We start from the raw sequence: 26,628 nt of genomic DNA, 5'->3' as shown, positions 1-26,628 counted from the left end.
ACCCACTAGTGATTTTTCAAGGATTGTTTCAATAGATACATTATGTTTCTCAATTATCCAGATATATTTGGCATAACAGTAGTTTGAATAATGATAAATCCGTATTGTCAGGGAAATAAAAAAAATCTTTTGAAAATTTCACAAATCTTTTTCTGATAATTAAAAAGGTTTTTTTTTTATTTTTTTTTTTATATTATATTATAATTTTTTTTCATACAGTTTCCTATTAGAGATTATTATTTCTTGTTATTTTTTATTGGCTGTCTCATGTAATATATACACATAATCTCAGATTATTATGAATAATATTGATCATACTTTATTTAATTACTTACCTAATATTAAATTTGGTACTTGTTAAATAACCCAACGTATTTTAACTTTTATTGAAGTAGTACACTCGATCTCGTGCATGCGTACCAAAGTGAATCACACACATAGCAATATGCATAAAAATGATGTGTTAGTAATTTGTCACTTTGAAGTGTCTGAACTATGCTTATTAGCAATCTAAAAACAACTAAAACCCAACATAACCTGCTAAATAGATACTCATTCCTATTTTGAAATAGGTTACATTAGGTTTTTGTTTGTTTTTATGCTCAAATGACTATATGACAGAAAAACTGTGCGTTATATATTAAATAAAGCACAGCACATGTGAGCAAGGAAGACTCATAATATAATATTATTACAACACTTCACGTTGCGTTGGGCTGTTTAACGTGTCCCATTACATTCCAGAAAACTTTTGTGTAAATCTGTTTATTTGAAAACATACTACTTTTCCATATAATAAATATTTTTTCCTTTGTACTTATTATAGTTATCTATAATATGTTTCTAACCTTTTCTATGCCTCACAATATTAGTATGGCAGTATCCGACAGGCTGTAGATTTTTAACGACATACTTTGAATATGGAGCGAAGCGCTCTTACTAAATTGTTGTAGTATCGATGATTTGCGGCATAGTATTTCATAATTATTCAAACAGATGTCACTGTGTGTTTAATTTTTTTAAATATGCATATCAAACGACAGTGGCTAGTAATTTGAGTTTTAAAGTCAGAGAAGATAACTCGCAAAATTTGTATGTGCTGCCTGTTGATCACGGCCTCATAGAGCGAGAAAACTTGCTGAAGGCATAGAACCGGTTATTGATTGTTTTTAAAAAATGGTGTCCCTAAATTTTTTGGCCCCTTCAAAGAGAATTTGCAAAAAGTCTTCGTTCTTCCAAATTGAGTTGAATATTCACTAACTCTTCCGCGATGTTTCCTGAAACTGTCGGTAGTAGGTACTCAATGTTCTGTCCGTCACAGATCTGAAGGTCGACCGAATCGGTACAGGAATGGCTGTTACACATATCGTTGAATTTCATGCCAACGGAAGATGAATTGTTACAAACCCTGTATGGTTTCCATGATTGATATTTTAGTATATACACATTCTGAGGCAGTCTGATTCTTATATAGTTTATAATGAAAGGTTAATAATATATTTTATTTAGAATAAGGCCATCAAGTCATTTAATCATCTATTTATAAATATGTGGTTAATAATGTGATAAAACCACTACTTATCTCAAATAAATACATATTTATTATTATTACCATAATATTAATACTATGCTGTAAAATGTAGTAATTATTTTATAATCACTGCAACTGATAAATTGGTTCGCAAAATTGAGAGCAAATAGTTTATCATATTCAATTATAATGAATTGAATTCAGTTTTATCTTTCATTACCGCTGTCATCGAGTACCTCTTTTATATTTTTAAACAGATAATTTTGTAGAAGGTACAATATTATTTAGCAGTGGCGAAGGTTGGAGATGGACTGTTACTATCCAACATAAATAGTGCACACTAAATGTTGTCTGTCATACTAATTTGTTTTCAATGAACTAATAGTACGTACCCACACATTGCAGATGGTGCTGATTAATTTTTAAAATTAAATTAAACCTTGCCTAAACCAAACTATTCTAGATAGTAAAGATAAGCTGTGGAGATCCAACAAAAATAGTGTATACTTTGTCAAGTCATATTTAATTGTTTTGATCGACTTAAGAGGACAAATTGAGCGTAGTTATACCAAAGCAGCCAGTCCACACGAACCTCAAACAGAGATAGAAGCACTTTTATGTATTAATAGCACTATATTCTTAGTTCAATGAAATCAAATATGTATGATTGAAAAAGTTTTATGTGCACTATTTACGTCGAATCTTGGCAGCCCATCTCCACCCTTCGCTACTGCTCCATACTGTGTTATGTTACTCTTAGTTTATGAACCTCTTTTGAATTTAGCCCGTAGACTGGTACTAAAAGAATATTATTCTTTATATGTTCTTTTTTTCGACTTATTATCTTTTGTTTTTTTATCAAATTTGCTTCAGTTATCGTAGAATTAAAATCTCAATTAGATTCATGGTGGTAGATAATAAATAATATTATATTAAATCAGCGCTCCAGGACATTTTTTTATCTTATCTTATCATCAACCCTTAATATTTAGCTTATTTCTATAAGTAATTCTAATAATATAATAATATATACCTAAACACTGTTAAACCACCTACTGAATAGTCTATGGTTAGTTTTGTACATAAACACACATTTGTAATGTTTTATAAAATATACTATTCACCGTATAAATGTACCCAATTGTGTATGAAATAAAAGAAATTAACCCCTTGTATTTATTGTTTTAATATTTTTAAAATACTATTTTTGATTTGTCATTGCAATCTTATAAATTATATAATAATATGATCTTAGGATCGATACCGTATAAAAAAAAAAAATATATATATTTATTTTTTATTTTTAAACCGTATCCGATCCTAAGATCATATTTTATGGAATTCCACAGAGTGGAGGTAGTATTAACCGGTTCTATGCCTTCCACCCACCACTTCCACGATGGCCGCATGGCTTAAGCGCCGGTCTATAGTGTCGAGGGTCCCAGGTTCGAATCCTGGGTCTGGCAAGTACACATATTGTTTTTCAATTTGTGTATGAGTCAGAGTATGGACCTAATAGGTTGAGCAAGTGGCTGACATCCATTTCTCGTAAAAATAGAATCTGTTAATACAAACCTCCACTACGTGGAGGCCCATATGATCCTATTAAGATCGGACATGGTCGAAAGAAAAGAATGCCTTCAGTGAGTTATCTCGCTCTATGAGGCCATGATCGACAGGCCGCACATACAAATTTCACGAGTTATCTCACCTGAATTTAAACTCAAATTACTAGCCACTGTCGATTGATTTGCATAATTAAAAAAATTAAACACAGTGACATCTGTTTAAATAATTATGAAATATTAATCTACAAATTATTGGTATTACAGCGATTTTAGTAAGACTTTCGCTCTACATTCAACGTGTGGCGTTAAAAATCTGCGGCCTGTTAGATACTGCCATAGTAATATTGTGAGGCATAGAAAAGGTTAACAGATTTTTGTTTTTTTACGAGAAACTGATAAAATCGACTTGCTCAACCTATTATCCATATTCTAATGGATTTAAGTTTTGTACTATTCCATGAGTCGTTTTTGTGACCTGGGTTTGACACTGACATGTGTGTTTAACCATTGGTGAGTGTGCATAGTGCCTGAAGATGCCTTCGCGAAAAGGAAGAAGTAATGTTCTATTCACTTAAATAATTTGTATTTTTGCCGCTCCTGGTGGGGGGGGGAAGAAGACTAGTATTAACAATAAATATTGTTATAGTATAACATTAACGGCCCACATGCTCGTCGTAGGTCAAAATTGAGTTTTTATTGTATTTTCAAACCATGATCCTGGACACTCTTTAAACGTTGTAGATAATCTATTTATATAATTTTAAAGCCTTATTATCCTTTATAGTTATTTTAAACATTTGATGACTGCATAAAGTATTTTTGTTACATAAAATAGTATTCTTTTAAACCTCTCGCTCTAATGTTTTAGAATATAGTCATATTTCGGTACATAACTGTGCAGTGGTGATAAGATTTTTTACATTTATTAATTTTTAAACGCATTTATAAAACCATTAGTAAATTTATGACGAGATAATTTTTGTAAAATATTCACGATAAAAAATTATATTGATAATCTCTGTGATCCCAAATTTGACAAGAATTAGGCATTTTATTATTGAAAAAATCGCCAAGATTAACACATTTGAAGATGATTCTAAAGATACTTATTATAAGCTATGTTTTTGACCATTCAAGTGTGATAAACATCTTATGAATAATGATTGCTTTATAATAATTATTGACCTAAGAATAAGGTAGTGTTTTTTTGAAATACGCCATTTCTTTTGTCATTCCCCAGTAGTTAAGCTACAACATACGACCGTAGCCATTAATTGACAAACTATAATTGAAGTAGGGAGTAAAATGATATTGACGCGCGTGTTTGAACATGTACCGTTTAAAAAAAAATCGGTTAGGTACATGTTCAAACTCGCGCGTTAACATAATTTTACTCCCTACTTTAATTATATTATAATTATAGTTTGTCAATTTATGGCTACGGCCGTATGTTGTAGCTTAACCACTGGGGAATGCCAAAAGAAATGGCGTATTTCACAAAAACACTACCTTATTCTTAGGTCAATAATTATTATAAAGCGATCATTATTCGGAGGATGTTTATCACACTTGAATGTTCAAAGACATAGCTTATAATGAGTATCTTTAGAATTATCTTCAAATATCTTGCCCATTTTTTGAATAATAAAATGCCCAATTCTTGTCAAATTTGGGATCACAGATATTATCAATATAATTTTTTATCGTAAATATTTCACTACAATAATGTCGATATAAATTATACTGATGGTTTTATAAATGCGTTTAAAAATTATTAAATGTAAGAAATCTTAACACCACTGCACATTTATGTACTGAAATATGACTATATTCTAAAACATTAGAGCGAGAGGTTTAAAAGAATACTATTTTATGTAATAAAAATACTTTATGCAGTCATCAAATGTTTAAAATAAATATAAAGGATAATAAGGCTTCAAAATTATATAAATAGATTATCTACAACGTTTAAGGTATGCCCAGGATCATGCTTTGAAAATAGAACAAAAGCTCCATTTTGACCTACGCTGAGCATGTCCCCCCTTAATGCTTTTCCGCAGTATACCCACGATATTTTGATCCTCAAGGATAAATTCGGTTGCCAATATTGCCTTGAGGTGTCATAAAATCATAAATAGCTACCTATTTATTGTTCGCTCATAGGTACCTATTGTTAAACCATTTAATTTTCCTTAAAAATAAGACCTTGACCTCTAAAATTACGATCAGGCAACATTGTTTTTAAGGCGTAGGTAAACCAAAAATAGGCTCGAACCAAGGTATGTATTATTTTAAACAAAAATCGCAGGCAGTGTTATCTATTCTATCTTCGCAATGTTTTACAAATGTCAGATTGATTTTTCTATAAAATAACACTGTTGAATGCGAGAATTAATATTATGAAAAAAATCTGCATGACTTATACAGCACTAATCATATGAAAATAAAATCCCATTATACTTCCAAATATGAATAAATAAATTAAATACTTTTGGTGATCGACCAACAATCATTTCGCTTTCACGCATTCGTATTATTTACCCAGCGGCGCGCTTAGTGACGTTGGTCCTCGATGCACTAACTGATTTTGAGGCCCCCTACGGTAAAAAGTGTACAATCGAATTACATATTATCATAATTTTCAAATAAATTGATGCATTCAAACAATTTTAAATTTTTATTTTGTTTCAATTATACAAACATGGTTTAATTGAAACAGTCTCCTTTGCTACAAATCATCATTCATCATGGCCCCCACAAGGGGGGGAGGGCTGACAGGGCTAAAGGGGGGCCCGGCGTAGCGGGTCAACCAAATAAATGAAATAAACACACATCTTAAATTTGCTCTAATAGTAAAAAAGTCGCCTGCGGGCTATTTTATTTCGGGGTTATTACCATTTTAAAATATAAGGTTACGCAATACTATTTTTGGTTTTTGTGTGTTGATACTCTACAACTCCATAATTCGATGTAAGTTAAAAAAATCGCTAAAAATACACTAATACATTTTATTTGACCTGGAACATATTTGGAAAACGTCACTGTAGAGCGCCAGACTGCCTTTAACCTTAGCGATAGGTAGGGGGACCCGCAAAAAATTCTAACCTGGGGGCTCGTTTCAGGATGTGGGGGCCATGCAAATCATAATACATAAGACCATACTTACAGCAGAATATCTACAAATTTAGCATTTGTAATATAGTTTTCATGAATTTTTATTTACAATCGAATAGAACGAAAGTTAAAGTGCCCACCACCACCCGTCATATATGCACGGCCGCTTTCTATGACGCTTTAAACGTGTCTGAAAGAAGTGATTTTAAGTGGTCATTCCGTCCAGAGACGGAGCCGCACGGGACTGATGCTGCAACCATGCACCGTATTACAATAATGAAGGTATATTTAATCAAAACCTTCTGAATACATCCATTCATTTTATAGGACCCAACATTAGCGCGGCAGGCGAAAAACCCCTACGACTCAAAGATGTGTGTCTGGTTTTAACTCTTCGGAGGCCCCCTTTTAAATTTTCTCACGAATCGGTTGCGTCAAGTTACGTTAGAGAAACGCGCCTCTGTATTTACCTCGCTTAGCGGTTTGGGTAAATAGTTTTTGACACTTCGTAAGGCAATTGGGGACGTCGAGTGGTCGGCCCCTTCGGCAGGTATTAATTGGCGGCAGGCGACCGAAGCGGTTTTATGTCGCCGAGGCAGATGACGCTATCGATTCGTCAGAATACTTAAACGGGACGTCGACACATTTCAAACCAGTCATACGATTATTAAATTAGGTATACCAAAATCTTAAAAATATGGCTATTTCTCACAAATTGAGTAGGTATACAATATTACCCAAAGCATCATAGATATCCTGCTACTAACATCAAAATAGAATCTTAATAAGAAAATTAAATAAAGCGATGTACATAGAAAAAAATATTTACATAAATAACTGTACCTAGTTATTTTATTTTGAATACATAAATTTTATTTTTAGCTTCCGAAGCTCTTGTTTATTTTGCAGAGTAATTATTTCCTCTTCAAGTTTCAACATACCCATATTATGCAAAAGTGTCAGAAGGTTTCCTGCAATTACTTCTGTTTTTTTTCTGGTATCAATTGGAAAACTCATAAATATTGTCATTAACAGCGAACCAACCGAACGTGTGACCCATTATAAATATTTAGGTACATGGGTCAATGAGAAATGGGACCAGTCTCGGGAAATAAAAACTAGAATTGAGATCGCAAGAATCGCCTTTCTCAAAATGAGACGCCTCCTTAGCAATCGAGATCTTAACTTAGGTCTGAGACTGCGTATGGTACGTTGTTATGTGCTCTCAATTCTTTTCTATGGTATGGAAGTATGGACGCTAAACCAAGAGATGTCACGGAGACTTGAAGCTTTCGAGATGTGGCTGTATAGACGCATCCTCAAAATTCCTTGGACTGACCGGGTGACAAATAATGTTGAAGTTCTCAATCGAATGGGGAAGTACCGAGAAGTTCTACGTAGTATCAAAACCAGGAAACTACAGTACCTCGGCCACATTATGAGAATACAAAAATACAGCATTACCCAACTTGTCATTCAAGGCAAGATCAATGGGAAGCGTAGCAGAGGACGGCGCCGCATTTCGTAGCTTAAGAACCTCCGTGATTGGTACGAGTGCAGCTCCACTGAACTGTTCCGGATGGCAGGCGACAAAGATAAGATCGCCTTGATGGGGATGCTAGGGGATGGCATAATAAAAAGAATAAATAAAACCATGCCATTTAGTTTTTTTTTTAAATCTTGGAAGCGGTACTCAAATTCCGTTGTCATTTTCTTGACTTCTTCGATGCATTTATTATTTTCATAATTTGTAGAAACCGAAGTATTGAGTTGTTGCATCATTCTCGGAACATTATTTTATTTTCAAACTTGGATACAGGCATATTCAGTTTTTCTAAGCGTATACAGCACTAATCATGTGAAAAAATAGTCATTTCATTTCAATAATCAACAATCATTTCGCGATCAACCTTATTGACACCCACGTTATAGATAGAACATGCACATTATATTACATTACACACAAAGAAATTACGCCCGATTTTAGAGGGCGTGTCAAACTTTCAAATTGCAATACTTCATAACATGATTTCGAGACTTACCAACTTTTGGCAGTAACCTCACGAATAGGTAAATTTTAAGAAAGTTATTACATAAAAAAAAATCATTTGTGTTTTTTTATGACTAGGAAATCATTTTCTTCTCACGTCGAAGAATGATTTACCAAATAAATATGAGCATTTCTGTTATAAACAACCCATTGTTCTGATATCACGATTTTTCGGTACCTACCTACATTTTTTTTTGCACGGGAACCATTTTACAGAGATTTATCGATTCTGTGTGCCAGACATATCCAACACGTCGATCACGGGATGGATTTTGGTAGTGAACACAAATACATTCAATTATTGTAATAATATGATAATATACTTTCATTGAGTGTTTTAAGGAGAAGCATTAAGGCCATACCTCAGCTGAGGCATGGTCTAAAAAGATCGTGACTAGGCGATGCGCGGAATGCGGGTCGCGGGTGCAAATGACGGAAGCCGAACGAAATATAATTTGTGATAAAAGTTCAACATGCGTCCATTTTATGTTATGTTTATTATTATATTCGTAATAATAATAGTATATTACTTGAAATGTTTTCATTTTTAAGTACATACGTAAAGTTTTTTAGTCATCTTTACACGATTTAAGAATATTTTCATCCGATGCCATGACAAAATGAATCGACGTGCAGACGCCTCGACTATCGCTCTCCGAATGGCAACGCGGCCGTAATATAGTTCCACATACAGTTGAAAATTATTTGCTGTTTCACTTATGTACGCACTTAACAATTCCTATCTTTATTTCTTTAACCAGCTTACGTGAAATTCGTTTCCAAATTAACTATGAGGACGCCCGCGTGACCTCGTCCTATCACTTGATTCGTATTGCTTCACACACGGCCTCTCGCAGGAATGAGAGAAAGAGAAGATGTGAATCCTCGCACTTTAAACTGAGCAGTAATTTTCCACCAACTTCGCGCAGTAGGCTATTTGCACAGTAGGAGAATAATTTGATGATAATGAGTGCCCAAAAGAAAACCAAAATTTGTAATTTTCACGACGAATGGGAAATCGAGTATTTCTTTGTGATGGTGAACGATAATCATTAGTGTTGTTGATTAATTTGTAACACCTCTTCAGTCAAGTTGATGACTGATGATGATTGTAAAGTGTGGTAGAGGCAATGACATGGGTAGAGGTATCAGATAGATTACACCTTAAGGCTTGTTTCTACGGGTTTAAAACTAATCTTTAGTACTCGCTACTTGCACTAATACCAACACGTGTAAATAGACTGAATACTAATGCTTATTACTAATTCACGCGGCGGTATAAGTGAGAGTAGTGAGTACGAATGATTTGCACTAAGTCCGTGAAAACGAGCCTTTACTTGAAGTTGGACATGAGTGCTGTAAGTAGGTATATACATATTGTATCTTCATCAGCCTGAATCTATCCACTGCTGGATGAAGGCCTCTTCAAGCTGCTTCCACTTCTCACGGTCATGAGCGTTGCGTTGCCACGTACTTCCGCAGAACTTTATCATTTTATCGATCCAGCGGCCTCCTTGCGGACGTTTTGTACCTCTTGGATACCACTGGATGACTAAATTTGTCCAACGATTGTCTCTTCTTCGAGCTATGTGTCCAGCCCATCTCCATTACTACTATTACACTTTACTATTACAACGCAAACCCTCCATTTGAGGCTTTTAATGAACTCGATCACGTCGCAAACCGTTGTCTGCTTCCTTATCCACTCATACCTCTTTTTGTGGTTTCGCGTTATGCACAGCATGCACCTCTCCACGCGACGTTGTGCTACTCTAAGTTTCTGGATCTCTCTTTTACTTAGGGTCCACGCATATGTGATTACGGGAAGCACACACTGGCTTTAGGCACAGTGGAAGGCAGTGACGTCCCGTGGGGTTAGGCAGATTGAGCGTCGCTTGGGGGCGGCAGTTACTCGAAGGGCGGCAAATGGAGTAGAATTATTTGGTATATATATAAATAGCTACCTAAACTTAGTAATAACGTAAATATCTTTCTATTAAAAAAATCAGTTTACTGATTGGAAACAAAATGTTTTAATTACGAGTAACATAAAATTTTTAACAGGGCTGTAATTTATTTGTCGAGTTAACGATTTCTAGCTTACTTACGTTGCCATTCGACGTTCATGGTGACAAGAAACGACACACCGTGCACGGATGATACAAAATACTGTAAAAAAAATGGGGCGGCATTTTGTCTAGGGACGTCACAGGTGGAAGGTCACTTTTGAAGACATTATTCAGGCGGCCAAAAGCACTCAAACATATTGTATACATAAAATCTCAAATACTACGTCGCGATATCGCGTCATTTTGTTCGTATGCGTAAGTAATTGTGATATCTGGGCTCGTTCTTAATGTGGTCTGGTTGTAGAAGGGTTAAAAATCTTTATTAATCCTTTCTGTCATAATCTGTTAACATAACCTAATAATTAATATCATGTCCTTGAATAATAGATAATTATAAAAATATTTCATTTACCCATCAAGTTCTTTTATATGGTTTTGTCGCGTTTTCCGTAATCACAGCATGAAATGAAATGACGGTAATAATTATAGGTGTAGGATCCAAGCAGGGCTCGAAATGGACCGGAACGCACCGGAGCGCCGTTCCGGTTCGTAAAATCACCACAAGTATCGCTCCATCTCGTGGACATATTAATTTGACAGTGAGCTAGATTTGCCATTTAACGTAAAAATCTAAAAGTTTGTCCACACTGGTAACCTCATTAAATTACACGATAATTATCAAAATTTGTTTGACCAAAATTATTTTAATCGAAATTTAATGAGGTTGCCAGCAACTTGTTGCCAATGTGGACATGGCATAACACACTTATTTTTATAAAATACACAAGCAATTAGATAACTATGTTAACATTTTCATAAAATATTGTGCGCTCCGGTTCGTAAAATATTCCATTTCGAGCACTGGATCCAAGCTAATTTCACATCGACGGAATATTTTTTTTTATTTATTATTTTTCCATCATTGTATAGCCATTCTTGTTGTTGTTTTTTTAAGATTTGTTAGTTTGTAAACGACTTTATCCGTGATTGGTCTTGTCTTGTGAAACCGTGGGTGATTTTTGTGTTTATTTTGAATTGTTATTTTAATATTTCCAATCAACATAACTATGAGATATCAATGTTGATTATTCAAAAATAGAATCTAATTATAAAATCGGTACCAATTCATGTTCATTTTTAAATATAATTTGACTATAAAACATTATACATACGTACATATTGATATTAAGTAATCTATTTCGAATAAATTGTTCTTTTATCGCTTGATTCTTATAAATATGTGGGATCAATATTAAAAATAAATTCAAAAATAGAAACTAATCCGTTATTATTTTTTATATGGCAATAAATTAGACAGCTATTGATGTTTATTTATTTCGAATTGTTTTTTGTCTATGATTCTTATAACTTTACTATAAAAGATCAAATTAAATTATTTAAAAATAGAACAAAAATAATTATTATTTCGAAAATTCTTTTTAAAAATATGATATGGCTATAAATTATTAAGCAAAGTGTTATTAATAAATTATAGTTATTCGATATTATTTAAATCACAAAAAATATTTGATACCTAACTACATAATTAATTTATACAATAGTTATTAAATCTGTAGTATTTTTTCTGACCAATAATAATAGTGGAAAAACCGGTGCTAATCGAATATTGTGGGTTGTGAGATAGCGAACTAATATTGTGAGTATAGTATTATCATTTTTTTCTATTTAACACTATAACAAGCCATGATGAATAATGACAGCAGTGTAGATCAGTGAAATAATCACAAAAACATCCAGCATTTGGGAAAAATACTACATATTATTATACTGTTTATTACTATTATAAGGTTTTTTATCTTGTATTTATCACTACAAAGAAGTACGTCGTGGAGTTAACAAAGCGGTATTTTTACGAGAATCGGTTGTTAACTATCGGCATTACTCTTTTTAGAACATTCAGAATATATAGAATAACGTAGGTATATATAAGTAAAATATATTAATTGAAGAGCTGAGGATTAAAGGGGTTAGATGACTATGTTGAGTAAATCTAGTTAAAATTTAATATGTTTCATCCAATTTTCCTGAATTACATGTGGAACCTTTTCTCGTGTGTAAATTATGCGTGGGTAAGTACTTCAATCGTTTTCAAATCCTCAGTCTTTCAAAATATTCTAATAAATTTATATTAATGTAATATTTAAAAACAGTTTATTTTGCAGATTGGTTTTTTTGTGGCTGATTCAAACTTATTTATTTGAATTTTTTAGTGAATATTACAAATTAATGCAAGATGTTCACAGCTTGGAATGAGGAAAAACATAAGTATTAGGCAATAACAACATTAAACTATGTAGGTATACGTGACACAGCATAACTAAAATAGAAAAAAAATCATAAAACACGGAAGTATAAAAAGGAACCAACCTTGAAATTCTGTTCTCCCTTTAAATTATCATACACATAATACAATATTTCCCGACCATGTCCGATCCTAATAAGATCAAATGGGCATCCACAGAGTGTAGGTTTGTATTACCAGATTTTATTTTTATGAGAAATGGGTGTCAGCCACTTGCTCAACAAATTGAAAAACAATATGTGTATTTGCCAGACCCAGGATTCGAACCTGGGACCCACGACGCTATAGGCAGGTCATCGTGGGACTGTTATAAGATATGTGTGTTATAAATTATTTACACGAATGTGACATTTTTTTAATGAACACACATATTTTTAAATGGGCGCGAATCCCAGGGGCATGGCCCCCACAAGGGGGGGGGGGGGCAGAAAGGACTCTAGTCTAAGGGCCCGGGCTCAGGGGGGCCCGACGTGGTGAGTCAATCAGATATGTGAGATAAACACACATCACAAAGTTGCTCTAATAGTAAAAAAGTCACCTGCGGCACTACATGTTTCACGAGCGGATTATTAGCATTTAAAAAATGGGGTTGTAATTTTTGATTATTTTGTGTTGATACTCGACAACAAGTAGACGTATTAAAACAACAAAAAGTTACTAAAAATAAACCGGAGGCACTTACTTTTACCTCTAACACAATTTTGAAATCGCTTCTGTTGTGCGTCACACATGCCTAATAATGCATAATAGGTATTTAAAACACCGTTCACACAGATCCCTCCAACGCAAGTGGAATAAATCAATATCTGAAGCGATTTGGTTGAATACAGTAAATGTCCTTCCAATTGGGATTACCAATGGCAGGTTGTTAGGTAAATTAGGTCAGGAGGTACCAGTAGCTTGCGGCGACTTTTGATTCTAGTAGTGCTGTTAGAAATACATAATAATATACCTTTCATTAGCTACAAATAATATCTACACACATATACTCTTCCGCTCTCTGTCTGCCAAAGGTATGCACATCTAATAATAATCTGCCTCTCTCTAATGCACGCAAATTTTCATGTGAGATAGTTTGCGTCTTTGTTGCGGAATCGCATAAACAGAACACGCACGTTACACCCTCTCATCACGTATTCGTCACTATACAGGCCAATTATTGCCGTAACCCTCACTTTTCATCAAAGTGACATTTTGATGGTAATGGACTTATTGCATACTCTTGCACGACTGGCCAAGTATCATAAATCCCAAAAAAATATATCATATCAAAAAAATTCAAAACTATTTTTTAAGCCATTTGTAAATTGACAAAAAATATTCTAGCCAAATGATGTAACCAGTCTAAACGTAAGCCATAGGGTACGTACAGAGTAAGCCACTCAATTCGTTATAAAATAATAAATAAATATTATATAAAATAATAAGTAAATCCAATGCCCACAGTTTTTTTCACTTCCTTTAACAATTTGATGTTTGAGGGTTACGACAATAATTATTGGCCTGTACAGTGACGACATGCATTTCGCTCACATGCTTCTTAACCCATTCACTGTATTGCAGTGGTGCACAAACCCGGCCCGAAATGGCATTTGTTGCGGCCCAAAATAACAAGTACTTCATCACCAAATTTTTCATTGAATATGATAAAAATCTGTGTAAAAAATCGAATAACAAATTAATAATCTTAGTCAATAGGTATAATAAAATAACAAAAAAAACACAAATAATCAATTACCTACAATAATAGTGGGTTTTTTACAAGTACAAATAATTGAACAAGAAATGCAAAATGTAAACTATGTAAACTAAACACAACTTTAAAAAACAAAAACGACACACTTAACTATTCCTAAATACTATTTGCTGTTTTTTTGTCCGAAAAAATAAGTCACAATATTTTTTTCGATATTGTGCTCGGGCATTAAAATTTTCCGCATATCTATCAGTATTTTGTTTATACGTGGAAAATGATCTCTCAACGTCCACAGAGGTGATTGCGCAAAATTTAAATGAAGGTGCCCGAGTTGACTTCATTTTTTCTTATAAATTAATGAAATGCTCGGGGATGCCATTAAAAATGCAAGTGCATCTAAACTATCTGCCTACCTAATTTAGTTATATATCGATAAAGTTTCGATAAAATTATAAATGCAAAAGCCCTAAAATATGCATTTATTTATGAAATATGCACTAATGTCTCAAGTATGCATTTATATGCACAATAAAATTTTATTTTTGGATTCTGCGTCTTTCAAAATGGATTTCTGTGCAACTCTCATTGCTGTGAATATGCCCTAACAAAACATGCACTAACATAATTTATAAATCCGGTCCCTAGTCATAAATAGTACAAATTTTTTGGTTATGAATGTTACAACATAACACATTTAGACGTAATGTTTATAAAAGTTTTTTTTATTAATGTTGTTGAATGTTCAAAATTTGTGGTTGCCACATGATACTCGTATGTTCCATTTAATGAGGATATTTTATTTGATATACTATAGCATTGCCGACTAAAGTAGAAAGCCGATACATTCACAACGACTGGTCCTACTTTTTCCGCCCCTCCCGTCGTTGTCTGTGTATGAACTGTCATTGTTATATAGACTGCTCATACTGACGCGTCTGTCGTGTTGACGCAGGGAATGGTTTGATTTGAATAGATAAGTTACATGAAAAATAATACACTAGAATTAACACACCTTCTACAAAATATGTACTTAATGCATATATCAATGTTACATATTTTTTGGAAATCGATATTACCACCGGTTTTTGTGTGAAGGACTAGTCTGACTTTGACAGCTGATGAATAACAGAAATGTATATTATTTATAAATAATACTGATAGTTAATATATTTGATTTGAGAAATTTTTATAATTCAATTTGTAACGAGAAAGGGCGAATCAATATGTCAAGCAATCAGGGAATGATTTTGACAGCTGAAAAGTGGACCACTCGTTGGTTGTGCAAAAAGTTATGCTCAGGCTTTATTAATCTAAAGATGGCGGTTACTTTTTGAGTGATGAAATTAAAATTCACTAGGTATTCATATTCATAAGGTTCCAATTTCATTTGACGGAACCGAATTCCATTTTTTCGGAACTACGGTTGAGTAACGTGATTTACACTGAGTAGGTATGTAGGTGGCCTTTGAAAAATATTAAGATATTATGGTCTAGTGGTCTATTTATACTAATAATCAACTCACTGGGCGAAGGCTCTTCCTTGTTTATGTTTTTTTTTTTACATAAATGTCTATTACCTATACATAATGCAATTAATTGTGTTTTTGGTCATATTATTATCAAATTTAGCTATTTTCGATACCTATGAATCCCGGGATTGATAAACATAATCCCAAAACTTTCGGGATTGATTTTTTTATTAAATTTTATGGAAAATAAAATAAAAACGAAAATATAACAGAAAAAATACTTTTAATAACAAATAAACTGAGTTTCAATGAAGTTTGATTTATACCCATCTGTAAGTTGCCGATTCATTTTATTTTTTCACTTAAATTAATAAAAATGAGAAAGATTGGAAAAAAAAACAATACTTCGCACTACAAAGTAATTCCACCATGATCTCATACGTCTTACGGCAGTTTCATATTTGGCTGACTAATTAGGTTTATGAAGCGGAAAGGCCATAAGTACACCATGATTTGCTTTACTATTTTAAATCTCGCTAATCCATTCATTAAATCTTTACTATCAGAAACAGTAACATGGAAAAAATTCCAATCCCGGGACCAGTCCCGGGATACCGGGATTGTCAAATTGTAATCCCGAAATCCCGGGATCAGAATTTTGGCTCAGGATTGGATTCCCTAGTTACAAGTGATATTGGCGGGAATATGGAAATCATTGATACTTGCTAGTATTCGGATTATAAATGAACCCACAAAGAAGTAAAAATATGTGCTTTAAAAAACCAATATAGCTGTGTTCGCAATTTACGAATACGTGTCATACAAATATGCTCGAAGGTAAAAATACATAATAAATAAATTAATCAATTACTTAATTGTTTTTAGGTTTAAAAGATTCTTTTTTTATTGAATAAAACATAAAAAGTAAGTTATGTAACTACCTCAAAAATACTTCCTATAATGAATAAAAAAAACAACCTTGTGCTCTACCACATCAGTTTAGTGTGCGAGTATATCATATACTTACCTAGTTAATATTAAATAATGTGCATATATAATAGTGTTAGAGCAGATATTCTCAACTGATTTGACGAAACACACCATTGTGTCGCGAACCGTTGTAAGGTGAGTGTCATTCAGTGGTGGAGTTACACGATTCATTAATTTAATTCATAAGTACTTAATTATAATATTTACCTGTCGCGAGGGGTGGAGGTAAATTATTGAACTAAGACTACAATGTGTAGATAGTGTTTGTTATTTTTTTTTAAATTCAATTAAACCCTGCCTAATCCAAGCTATAGTAGATATTGATATTAGTAATAAAAGTATTCGTTTATCTATAAAATATCTAAAATTATGCCATTAAACTAAGCATAATTTAAGATATTTTATAGACAGAAGAATATTTTTTATCGACTATGGTTTGGTTAGACAGGGCTTAATGAATTTAAAAAAAACTATCCAATACCATCCGTATGCTTAATTCAACAACAAAAAAAAGTATGACGGAAAATGTGTGCATTATTTTTGTCGGATCGCCCATAGCAAACCAAAACTATTATGGTTTGGTCTACTCATTGTGGTCTTTGTTTAATGAAAACAAATGAGTCTGACTGACAAAATTTAGTGTGCACTATTTATTTATCTATTATTTAGTTTAAGTGCTAGAAGATATCAATATTTGGCCACGTATTTTTTCGACTTTACGTGGTGTGAATGAGAACTCTGCCATTCTTGGTAGTATTGACTTGTGTGGCCCTGATAACTATCTTAGAAATCGGGAGCATCAGTTGTTTGCTCTCCCGAGGAGCAGAACTAACCTGCCATTGGTGATGCCAATTGGGAGGGCAATTACTCTGTTCAACCAAATCGCTTCCGATGTTGATATATTCCATCTACGCGAGGATGAGTATAGGTGGACGTTGTTTTATAAATTCTTAAAATAGTGTCTGCTTAACTCATCCGGTGTACTTCCTTGTACCTATATACTTTATATATATATATTTTTGTATTTAAGTACATATTTCTACTGTAGAATAAGTTAATACTGATCTATCTCTTTTTTATGTACCTAATACTGTTTTAGTAATATTTCTTTGTTTCTAAATGTCATGTTGTGAACAACTTATAATTTGTAATGTCCACAATATGTAAAATAAATAAATTGAAATTTAACTAAAATGTGGATTTGTGTAATTTGGTGAAAAGATACTTGAACTACAAAAATGCCTAAATCCTCAATAAATAATCCTATAATCAACAGAATTGGGAAGAAAAAATTTAGATCTAACTTGTGTGTTCTTATTATTATAGTTGTAACTTTTAAATAAACGTAACAAAGTGAGAAAGTGAAATATAAATAGTGAAGAAAAATACCGTTGTTAGGACTCGGCGAGGTTGAATGAAAGAGAGTAAAAGTAGTCGTCAGTCGGGGAAGTAGCCTTCGAAACCGCCTAACCCAATCTAATATAACTTATCGCCTTTTTTCCCGCGCTAAATTTTTGTTACTTCAATCTATATCCATGTTTTATATATCATGTGAAAAGCCAAATACACGTCAACATAAATAAGCCTATATGTATAAATATATATCATCATCATCAGCCGGGGTCGATCCACTCCTGGATGAAGGCCTCACACAGTTCCATCAATTCATATCATCAGTTATATCATCAGCGACATCTATTACATTGTGTACTCCTGTCTGCTTCTTTGTCAATTGGTTTATTTTGTGATCTTTCCGCGTTGTCCTCAACATACACCTTTCCATGTCACGTTGAGCTACACGTAATTTTTCAAATTCTCTTACATTAAGAGCCCACGTTTCACAGGCATACATGACATAGCACACATTAGTTGAACACTTTACGCTTAAGACATAATGGGAGGTCACAACAATTTCGTCATACATACCACTGTCAATTGAAACGTGTTGTTTCGTTTGTGTATATACATATTATATATATATAAATATAGGTATACATGACCTCAGTGTGAATATAAATAATATTTGAATTAGCCACGGAGCACATCGATTAGATGTAAATGCGAAAGTCAGTCACCATAAATCAAGACTTTGAAGCTTGTTTTGGTTTATGCCATACATGTCATGACAAACTTGCATGTACCTTTAATACTATGATACGAACATAACTAATAAAAAATTACAAGATAAAAAGAACTTTTAATGTACAACGTTTTTAAATTTTCTGTTGAACCATATAAATTTGACTTGACTAGCTTAAACGATCAAAAAAATTTGTACTTGACAATATGTCATATTGATTTCCATAGTAACGCACGTATATATTAATAATTTAATTGCTACGACCCCAGACCCTAGCAACCAATAATGGTGTCGAAATAACTTTTCATACTAAACAGAATTAACTGAAAATGAATTCAATTCTACTTAAAGATGGCTAAAAGTATTAAAAAAATATATTGGCATCGTGTTCTGATATATTCTAAAAGTTAAAAATGTCTAACTAGTCGGGAAGTTAGTTACAAATTGATTGCAAGATTTGTACCGGGCAAATAAGAATACGACTTAAGAAAAACGTTGTAAAATAGCATAATTTATTCTTTAACGCAAATTTAAGTTTATCCCATAGTTCTCTACACTCGAGAATTGTATCTTCCTGCAGAACCCACTTCCCTTATTTTTAGGTTCCTTGAAATTATTGAAATACACGACGTTAATGATTGGTAATTTACGATTATTATTTATGTGAAAAGTTTGTATGCTAACGTGACAAAAGCTATCGGTAATATCTAAATATTTTTTCATTGGTAGATTAGATAATAATATTATGTCAAGCGTTCTCTAGAACAGGTAGCTGTACCCCTCGTGGCGGCCCTGATTTGATACATTCGTGTTACGTATCGATGTAATAATAATAATTTTCATTGATGATAGTTGAAACAGTTGAACACCACTGATTTATAGAGGCTTTGGTTAAAAAATGTTTGTTTAATAATTATTTTGAAGTACATAGCTATTAGGTGAAGAGAAAAAAAATATGCTGTGTTAAATTATCAATAGAAACCATTGACAACAAAGTATAAGTATCCGTATTGATCGATAGTGACGTCCCTAGATAAAATGCCGCCACTAGGCAGCGCCAAAATGCCGCCCTATTTTTTATACAGTATTTTTTATCATCCTCTCATTACTACAGTATCTAAGAAATGTGTTGTATAATATGTACATTACTATCAAATTATATACCACTAATATACAAAATTAAATTTACATATAAAAGGGGAATAAATATAATACTTACACCTAATCAAGATAGACATTTACCCAAATCACCAGTCTGAGGTCCTATTTGGTTGATATTTTTGACACATTTGTTTTGTTTAGCAATACACCATTTATTATTTTCAGATCATTTTCACCATGCTATCTATTATTGAAAAACATGTAGACAATATATTTTTTCCTGGTATTTATTTAATAATAAACCTACTTTTAATCATAAATACACTATTTTATTAATAGTCTCAATACTCATCAGCACTCAACGATTAAAATAAAATAAGTTTCCTGGCTTTTTTTTACAAAGTCAGTAATTATGTCATCCAAATCTAATTTAAATGCCTCTCTGTTTCAATAGACTATATAACCAGTAAGCTGATTTTTTTAATGGAAAGGTTTTTCTGTTATTACTAAGTTTAGGTAGCTATTTCTATATTAGGTATAAACCAAATGGTTCTCCTGGATTTGCCGCCCTTCGAGTAACTGCCGCCCCCAAGCGACGCTCAATCTGCCTACCTCCGCGGGACGTCACTGTATGATCGATCATCTATATTTAGCTATGGAAGACAATTGAACAAAAGAAAGGTGCCAGGACTCACTTCTTGTCAAGCTTTATACAAAAGAAAATTATATACAAATATCATTTAAATGAAATTTAAAGCAGTCTTTCCTATGCCACGAAGCGCATAACTTATTAGTTTATATATTATTATAAAGCTCTTATTGGGGTAATAATTAGATTCATTTGCGAACTTTCACTTGAAAAAAATGGTAATATGTTTCAAAGCATAGATTATCAAACACAATAATTTTCAGGATAATATGTCTTTTCGAGAATGCATTCGTAAAATCCACAAATCATTTCTCGTGTTTCTAGTTGTAGTTAGGGATTGCAATACCGAATTAAAATGTCAATACCGGTTTTTCGGTATTTCTTATTGAATATCGATATTTCTTAACATTAAAAAACAGAAGTAGCTGCTTATCAATAAATATGGCTATTAACTAGTGATTTTTTACAAATAATTTGAATAATATATTGATAATTGTAACTAAAGCCCTTAAAACTTCATCAAGTGCAAATAAGTCCGGCTGCAGGAAAAGCTTCTTAAATTCAACGCTTGCACAGTCATCAATAATTATAGAATAATTGAACATTTTTGTCATTCATGTTTTTTATTTCGAAATAATATCATCGCGATAATTACTTATATAAATAATTATTTATATTTGATGAAATTTGTTTTCTTATTTTTTCACCTCTGTTGGATTCACTCAATATATTTGCATTTTAGCAGCATATAACTTATAATTCATTTTCCAAAACGAAAACAAGTGTGCTTTCTTAATACCGGAAATTTCGGTATTTTGGATTTTAAAAACCGGTATTTTGATATTGATAAATACTGGAATACCGGTATTGCAATCCCTAGTTGTAGTCTGATTGACATTTGTTTCTAATTTCCATCTCTCCAAATGTCAACTGATTATCAATATCTTCAGGCCAATATTTCATCTTTGCGATCTAGCATCTTTTTCCAATCGATTCTTTCAACGTGGATTAAAATATTTAGGAATTATATAAAATATAGATTGTAATTATTTTTGAAACATTAAAAATACCGTGAAAAAAGGTGCTGGAACGCCGTTCCACCGCGTTACATGACAAAAAAACTCTGTACAAAACCTTCTTGTAATATAATTTCTTCACCAGCTGGATCTTATAAGGGTGTAGACTGTAGGCTAAGATCTTTGCGCCAATTTTTCTACGTAGTGGACGGACAACTCCCAATTCAATGTGGATACTCTTCTTTCGTTCACTGCGGCGATGCTCTCTTCATTACGTACATTCCTTCGACGTTTTTGTGCTATCGCATCATTTAGACTTTAGAGAGCAGTGGCGAAGGGTGACTTTTTGAAAGAGGTAGGCTGTGGGAGTATGTTTACGGGAAATAAGAAGATAACCTAATATGTATTACTACTGGTGAATATGTACGTTAAAACGAAGAAATTTCAAAAGCTTAATAATTGGTTTGTTATAATTAGGTTATAAAAATAAGCAATTAGTTTGATTATGTATTTTCTTATGTATTTTCCTAAACATTTATAAACGTAACACACGTTCAAAATATATTACCTATCATCTTTGAAAATATCCGTTGTTGTGTATATATTATGTTCCATAACAATTTATAATTTAACCCGTAAAACTAGACATTTTAAAATACTTATGTATTTAAAACACAGACTTAGGTAGGTACAATATCAGATATCTAAATTGTCTAATGAGTGAACTAATAGATAAATAAAAATCACGAGATAAATTATTATAATATATTTTTAACAACAATCAATACATATTTATGTGATTGAATCCCATAGAAATTATTTTTGAAATTATCTTCTTATTAATTATTTTGAATAAATGTGCTCTAGGGATGTAAGCGCTAACGAAACAACTTGTAGATTTGTATGCGGGACGCCAGATATTTTGAAATTATGAGAAAAAAACTTTATATTGAAAAACCCGACGATTCACGCCAAAATAATCATATACAATATGTGAAGCGAAGCGCGGTGTGTTTTATTTTTTCAAACTTTTGAGAGATGCCATAGATGGTGCTTATTGAAATATAGAAAAAGATCGTAAAATTATGACAATTATACGATAGATGTCTTTGGGCATATTGAATATATTATTATTTGTGATTACTTATATAAATACGTCAATATGAAAATATAAATTATTCTTCTTAAGAAGGTAGGCTTTAAATAATCGGCTAGTATGGAGTCTTCGCCACTGTTAGAGAGTATAATTGTGGTATTAAATCTATCCACAATTCGATGGATGACTTGCTCAGATGGATGAATATGTAAGCACAGTAGAGAAGGGTGGAGGTAGGCTGTTAAGATCCGCCATAAATAGTGCACATTAAACTTTGTTAGTCACACGTATTTGTTTTTATTGCACTAAGACTATAATTATTTACAGATGGTGTTGGTTGGTTTTTTTAAAATCAATTAAACCCTGCTTAATTATATCAATAATATCTATCCAAAGTTATGTATGATTTAACTGCATAGTTTTATATATTTTGTAGATAAACGAGTATTTTTTGGCTATTATCTATTATGGTTTGGTTTTCGCAGGGATGATTTTCAAAACTAACCACCACCATCTGTCAATAATAAATTGTAGTATTATTTAAATGAAAACAAATACGTATGACTGACAAAGTTTATGCACTATTTATGGCGGATCTTAACAGCCTATTTTCACCATTCGCTACTGTGCGTACATATCCATCCATCTGAGCAAGTCATCCATCGAATTGTTGATAGATTTCATACGCACACAGAACAGATTAATAAATAGATTTCCGATAGGCTATTTCCCAAAAAAAAAAAAAATCTTTCTTAACTTTCTTTTTTAAGCACTACGGTGCATGGTTGCAGCATCAGTCCCGTGCGGCTCCGTTTCGGGACGGAATGAGCACTTAAAATCACTTCTTTCAGCCACGTTTAAAGTGTCATGGAAAGCGGCCGTGCATATCCACGGCTGTGCATATATGACGGGTGGTGGTGGGAACTTTAACGTAGGCTATTTCCCAATACACTTCAGAACGAAAGATAAGCGTATTCTTTACACGTGATTAAGTTTATTCCATATGCTTCCACACTCGAGATCGGTTGCCTGTTACTCCTCGTCCGTTAGGTATATTTTCTGTTCCAATTATTTCTGAGTTCCCTGTGTGGGCTATAAAAATAATGAAGTCATCTATAAGTTGCTCGAATCGACGACTGGTTTTCAAAGTAAATTTGGATAATTCGGTAGCTTTTTTCAAGTATAACTCTATTAACGACTGATTAACGTTGATTTATCAGACTTACTGATCATACATGTCAAAAAGTGAGCGCAGTATCACAGCTCGCTTTGACAGTTAAAAATGTCGTATATTATATTGTTATAAAATATTATTAGATATAAGACATAAATCAATAAGTACATTTATGACTGAATGAACTCCCACAGTATTATGTAATATTTTTAAATATTACAGCAAGGGATGTTTTTATTAAGGAATAACTTTAGATTATTATGAACTAGCTATATTCCCACGATATTGTAGAGGGTGTAGTAACATGAATGGTAATGTTCACATCATAAAATCTATAGTTTATGATTTTTTTATGGAATATCTGCTGTATCCGCTATAAGTACAGATTATTGTATCACGAGATATTCTCTCCTTGATTGACCACTATCCGTGGGAACATAATATCGCAAGTAGTGGCGGCCGGTGGTCTTCAGAATAGCATTTTCTGGTAGTGCGCAATGGTTTATCTTCTATAAAGAGAAGATCTTCTTCTTTCACCCTGTCACGACCCAGCATTGGGGCATAGGGCAAGCACAAGTTTGCGCCACTTCCCTCGGTCCATCGCCAACTCTTGGGCCTCCCGCCATGTCAGACCTGCAGCACGTAAGTCGCTTTTGTGATACCGCTGCAGGGTGAGGGAGGGCCGGTCATAGTGACGGAACCCTTGAGGCTGTGCCATAAGGGTACGAAGTGTCACACTCTTTGGCGGCATCCGGAACACGTGTCCTAGCCACGTAAGGTCGTAAAGCGTATTTTCATGATTACCTCAATCACCAAAGGCTGCCGTGTCCATAAACTAAAATAACTTAGTGTCAAATAGCTGAAACGTCTATCTTCTCAGAAGTTGAATTAAATAATATGTCTTTGTTTATTTATTCTATTTCTCAAAAAACTTTTTGAACAGCTAGAATGATTTAATATCAATAAATAAATATAAATATCACAGTTTATGGCTTTACGCTCCGAGTGAACAATGCGTCAGTCAAATAATTAACCGGCTGTTGTGTTTTTTTTATTATTTTGAATGCATTTGAGTGGTTTAAAAATAAACGCGGCAGTTTGTATTTTCGTAAAAACGTTGACGATTCATTAAAAATGTTAACTGTAAAATTGTTAAAAATTAACTCGTTAATATTGTTATAAAACAGAAACTGGCGTTTTTGTTTCTAGAGTCCTTCGTTTCGTGCGCCGATCTAAAAGTGTGTAAAAAATTCAACACAAAACGCCACCACAGGAACATTCGACCACCATTTAAGTAGTATACAATGACCTCATTGTAATCCTGTGCAAACTGAAAATCTATTTGGACGCAATCGCTTTGCGCTCATCAACGGAGTATTGTTCATAATTCTGTTACATGTTCTACTTCGCGAAGTGAGTGATACACATATGAATAACAATGAAAAGTTGTGCGATGTCTTCAAAAATGCGGGCAGTGCGTAGCACTTGCATGGTATTAGAGGAGCCGCTGCTGATCGCAAGTACAATAAATCGCTATCCAGTGTTCATGTTATTTATTAAGCATTTAGTGAATGTAAAAAGGACTTTTATTTTAGTCGCCAAACCGATAAGTTATGTTAAATACCTGATTTTCAAATTGTCAATTGATTATTGAATCCAATAAAGTATTTTAATAAGATAAAATTGTTAATTAGTAATTTTGGATAATTATGTCAGCCTTGTTAAATCGTACTATCGTACTAATCGTACACTATCTACGCAACAACAAAAAGACATCCGTTATTATGTAGGTGAATATTTATAATAATTAATTTAATTACACTTTACAATTGATTCTGACGAAAAAATAAGTAAATTATAATGACCAACTTCAAGTAGTTTCTGTATTAAGAAAAAGATAATAAAAAAACCTAAATATCTGTATTTGGCTACGTATATTACGTAAATGAGAACTCTTCCATTCTTGGTAGTATCAATCTGTGTGTCCCTGATAACTATCTTATAAATCAAGAGTATTAATAATTAATGTATGTTCTCCAAGATGCATAGCTAACTTGCTACTGGTAATGCCAATTTGGGAGGGTAATAACTGATCAACCGATCAGTGATACATTCCACTTGCGTGAGAATGAGTTTAGGTGGACGTTGTTAATTTCTTAATAATTACAAGATAAAAAGAACTTTTTATTTACAACGTTTTTTAATTTTCTTTTGAATCATAATATAAACTTGACTTGACTAGCTTAAACGATCAAAAAAATGTATTTTATAGAAATAATACTGAAATGTCATTTTGACACTCATATTGATTTCCATTGTAACGCACGTATATATTAATAATTTAGTTGTTAGGACCCTAGCAACCAATAATAGTGGATTGGATTACGTATTTCATCCGAAATAACTTTTTATACAAAACAGAATTAACTGAAAATAAATTCAATTCTACTTAAAGATGGCTAAAAGTATTAAAAAATGCATTGGTATCATGTTCTGATATATTCTAAAAGTTTCAAATGTCTAGCTAGTCGGGAAGTTAGTTAAAAATCGATTGCAAGATTTGTACCGGATAAACAACCACCGGACAAATAAGAATACGACCTAATAAAAACGTTGTAAAATAGGGTTTCTTTAGCTCAATTGCTGTAGATACTTCTATGAAGGTACTTTTTATGATGTTTCTGTTAACACTTCTGATTTAT

At 32.8% G+C, this 26,628-nt stretch overlaps 1 protein-coding gene across 7 annotated transcripts in view; it reads left to right on the top strand.

Annotated features, from left to right (window-relative positions):
• The first annotated feature begins 11,277 nt into the window (after positions 1-11,277).
• LOC147069651 (clavesin-2-like) overlaps positions 11,278-26,628 on the top strand; it is a 35,976-nt gene continuing 20,625 nt past the window's right edge. The window contains exons 1-2 of one of the 7 annotated variants that reach the window (XM_085950212.1): positions 11,295-11,340; positions 11,828-11,989. The gene's annotated coding sequence lies outside the window, so the exon portion shown is untranslated. Of the gene's footprint in view, positions 11,450-11,827; positions 11,990-16,885; positions 16,946-26,628 lie in introns of those variants that run through there. The other 6 variants (XM_085950213.1, XM_085950215.1, XM_085950214.1 and 3 more) reach the window with 6 other exon arrangements.

This window comes from Rhyacophila brunnea, unplaced genomic scaffold (assembly GCF_057557595.1).
Source record: "Rhyacophila brunnea isolate RB1 unplaced genomic scaffold, BYU_Rbru_1.0 scaffold_23, whole genome shotgun sequence".
Lineage (NCBI taxonomy): Eukaryota > Metazoa > Arthropoda > Insecta > Trichoptera > Rhyacophilidae > Rhyacophila > Rhyacophila brunnea.
This window is presented reverse-complemented; position numbering and strand designations above follow the sequence as displayed.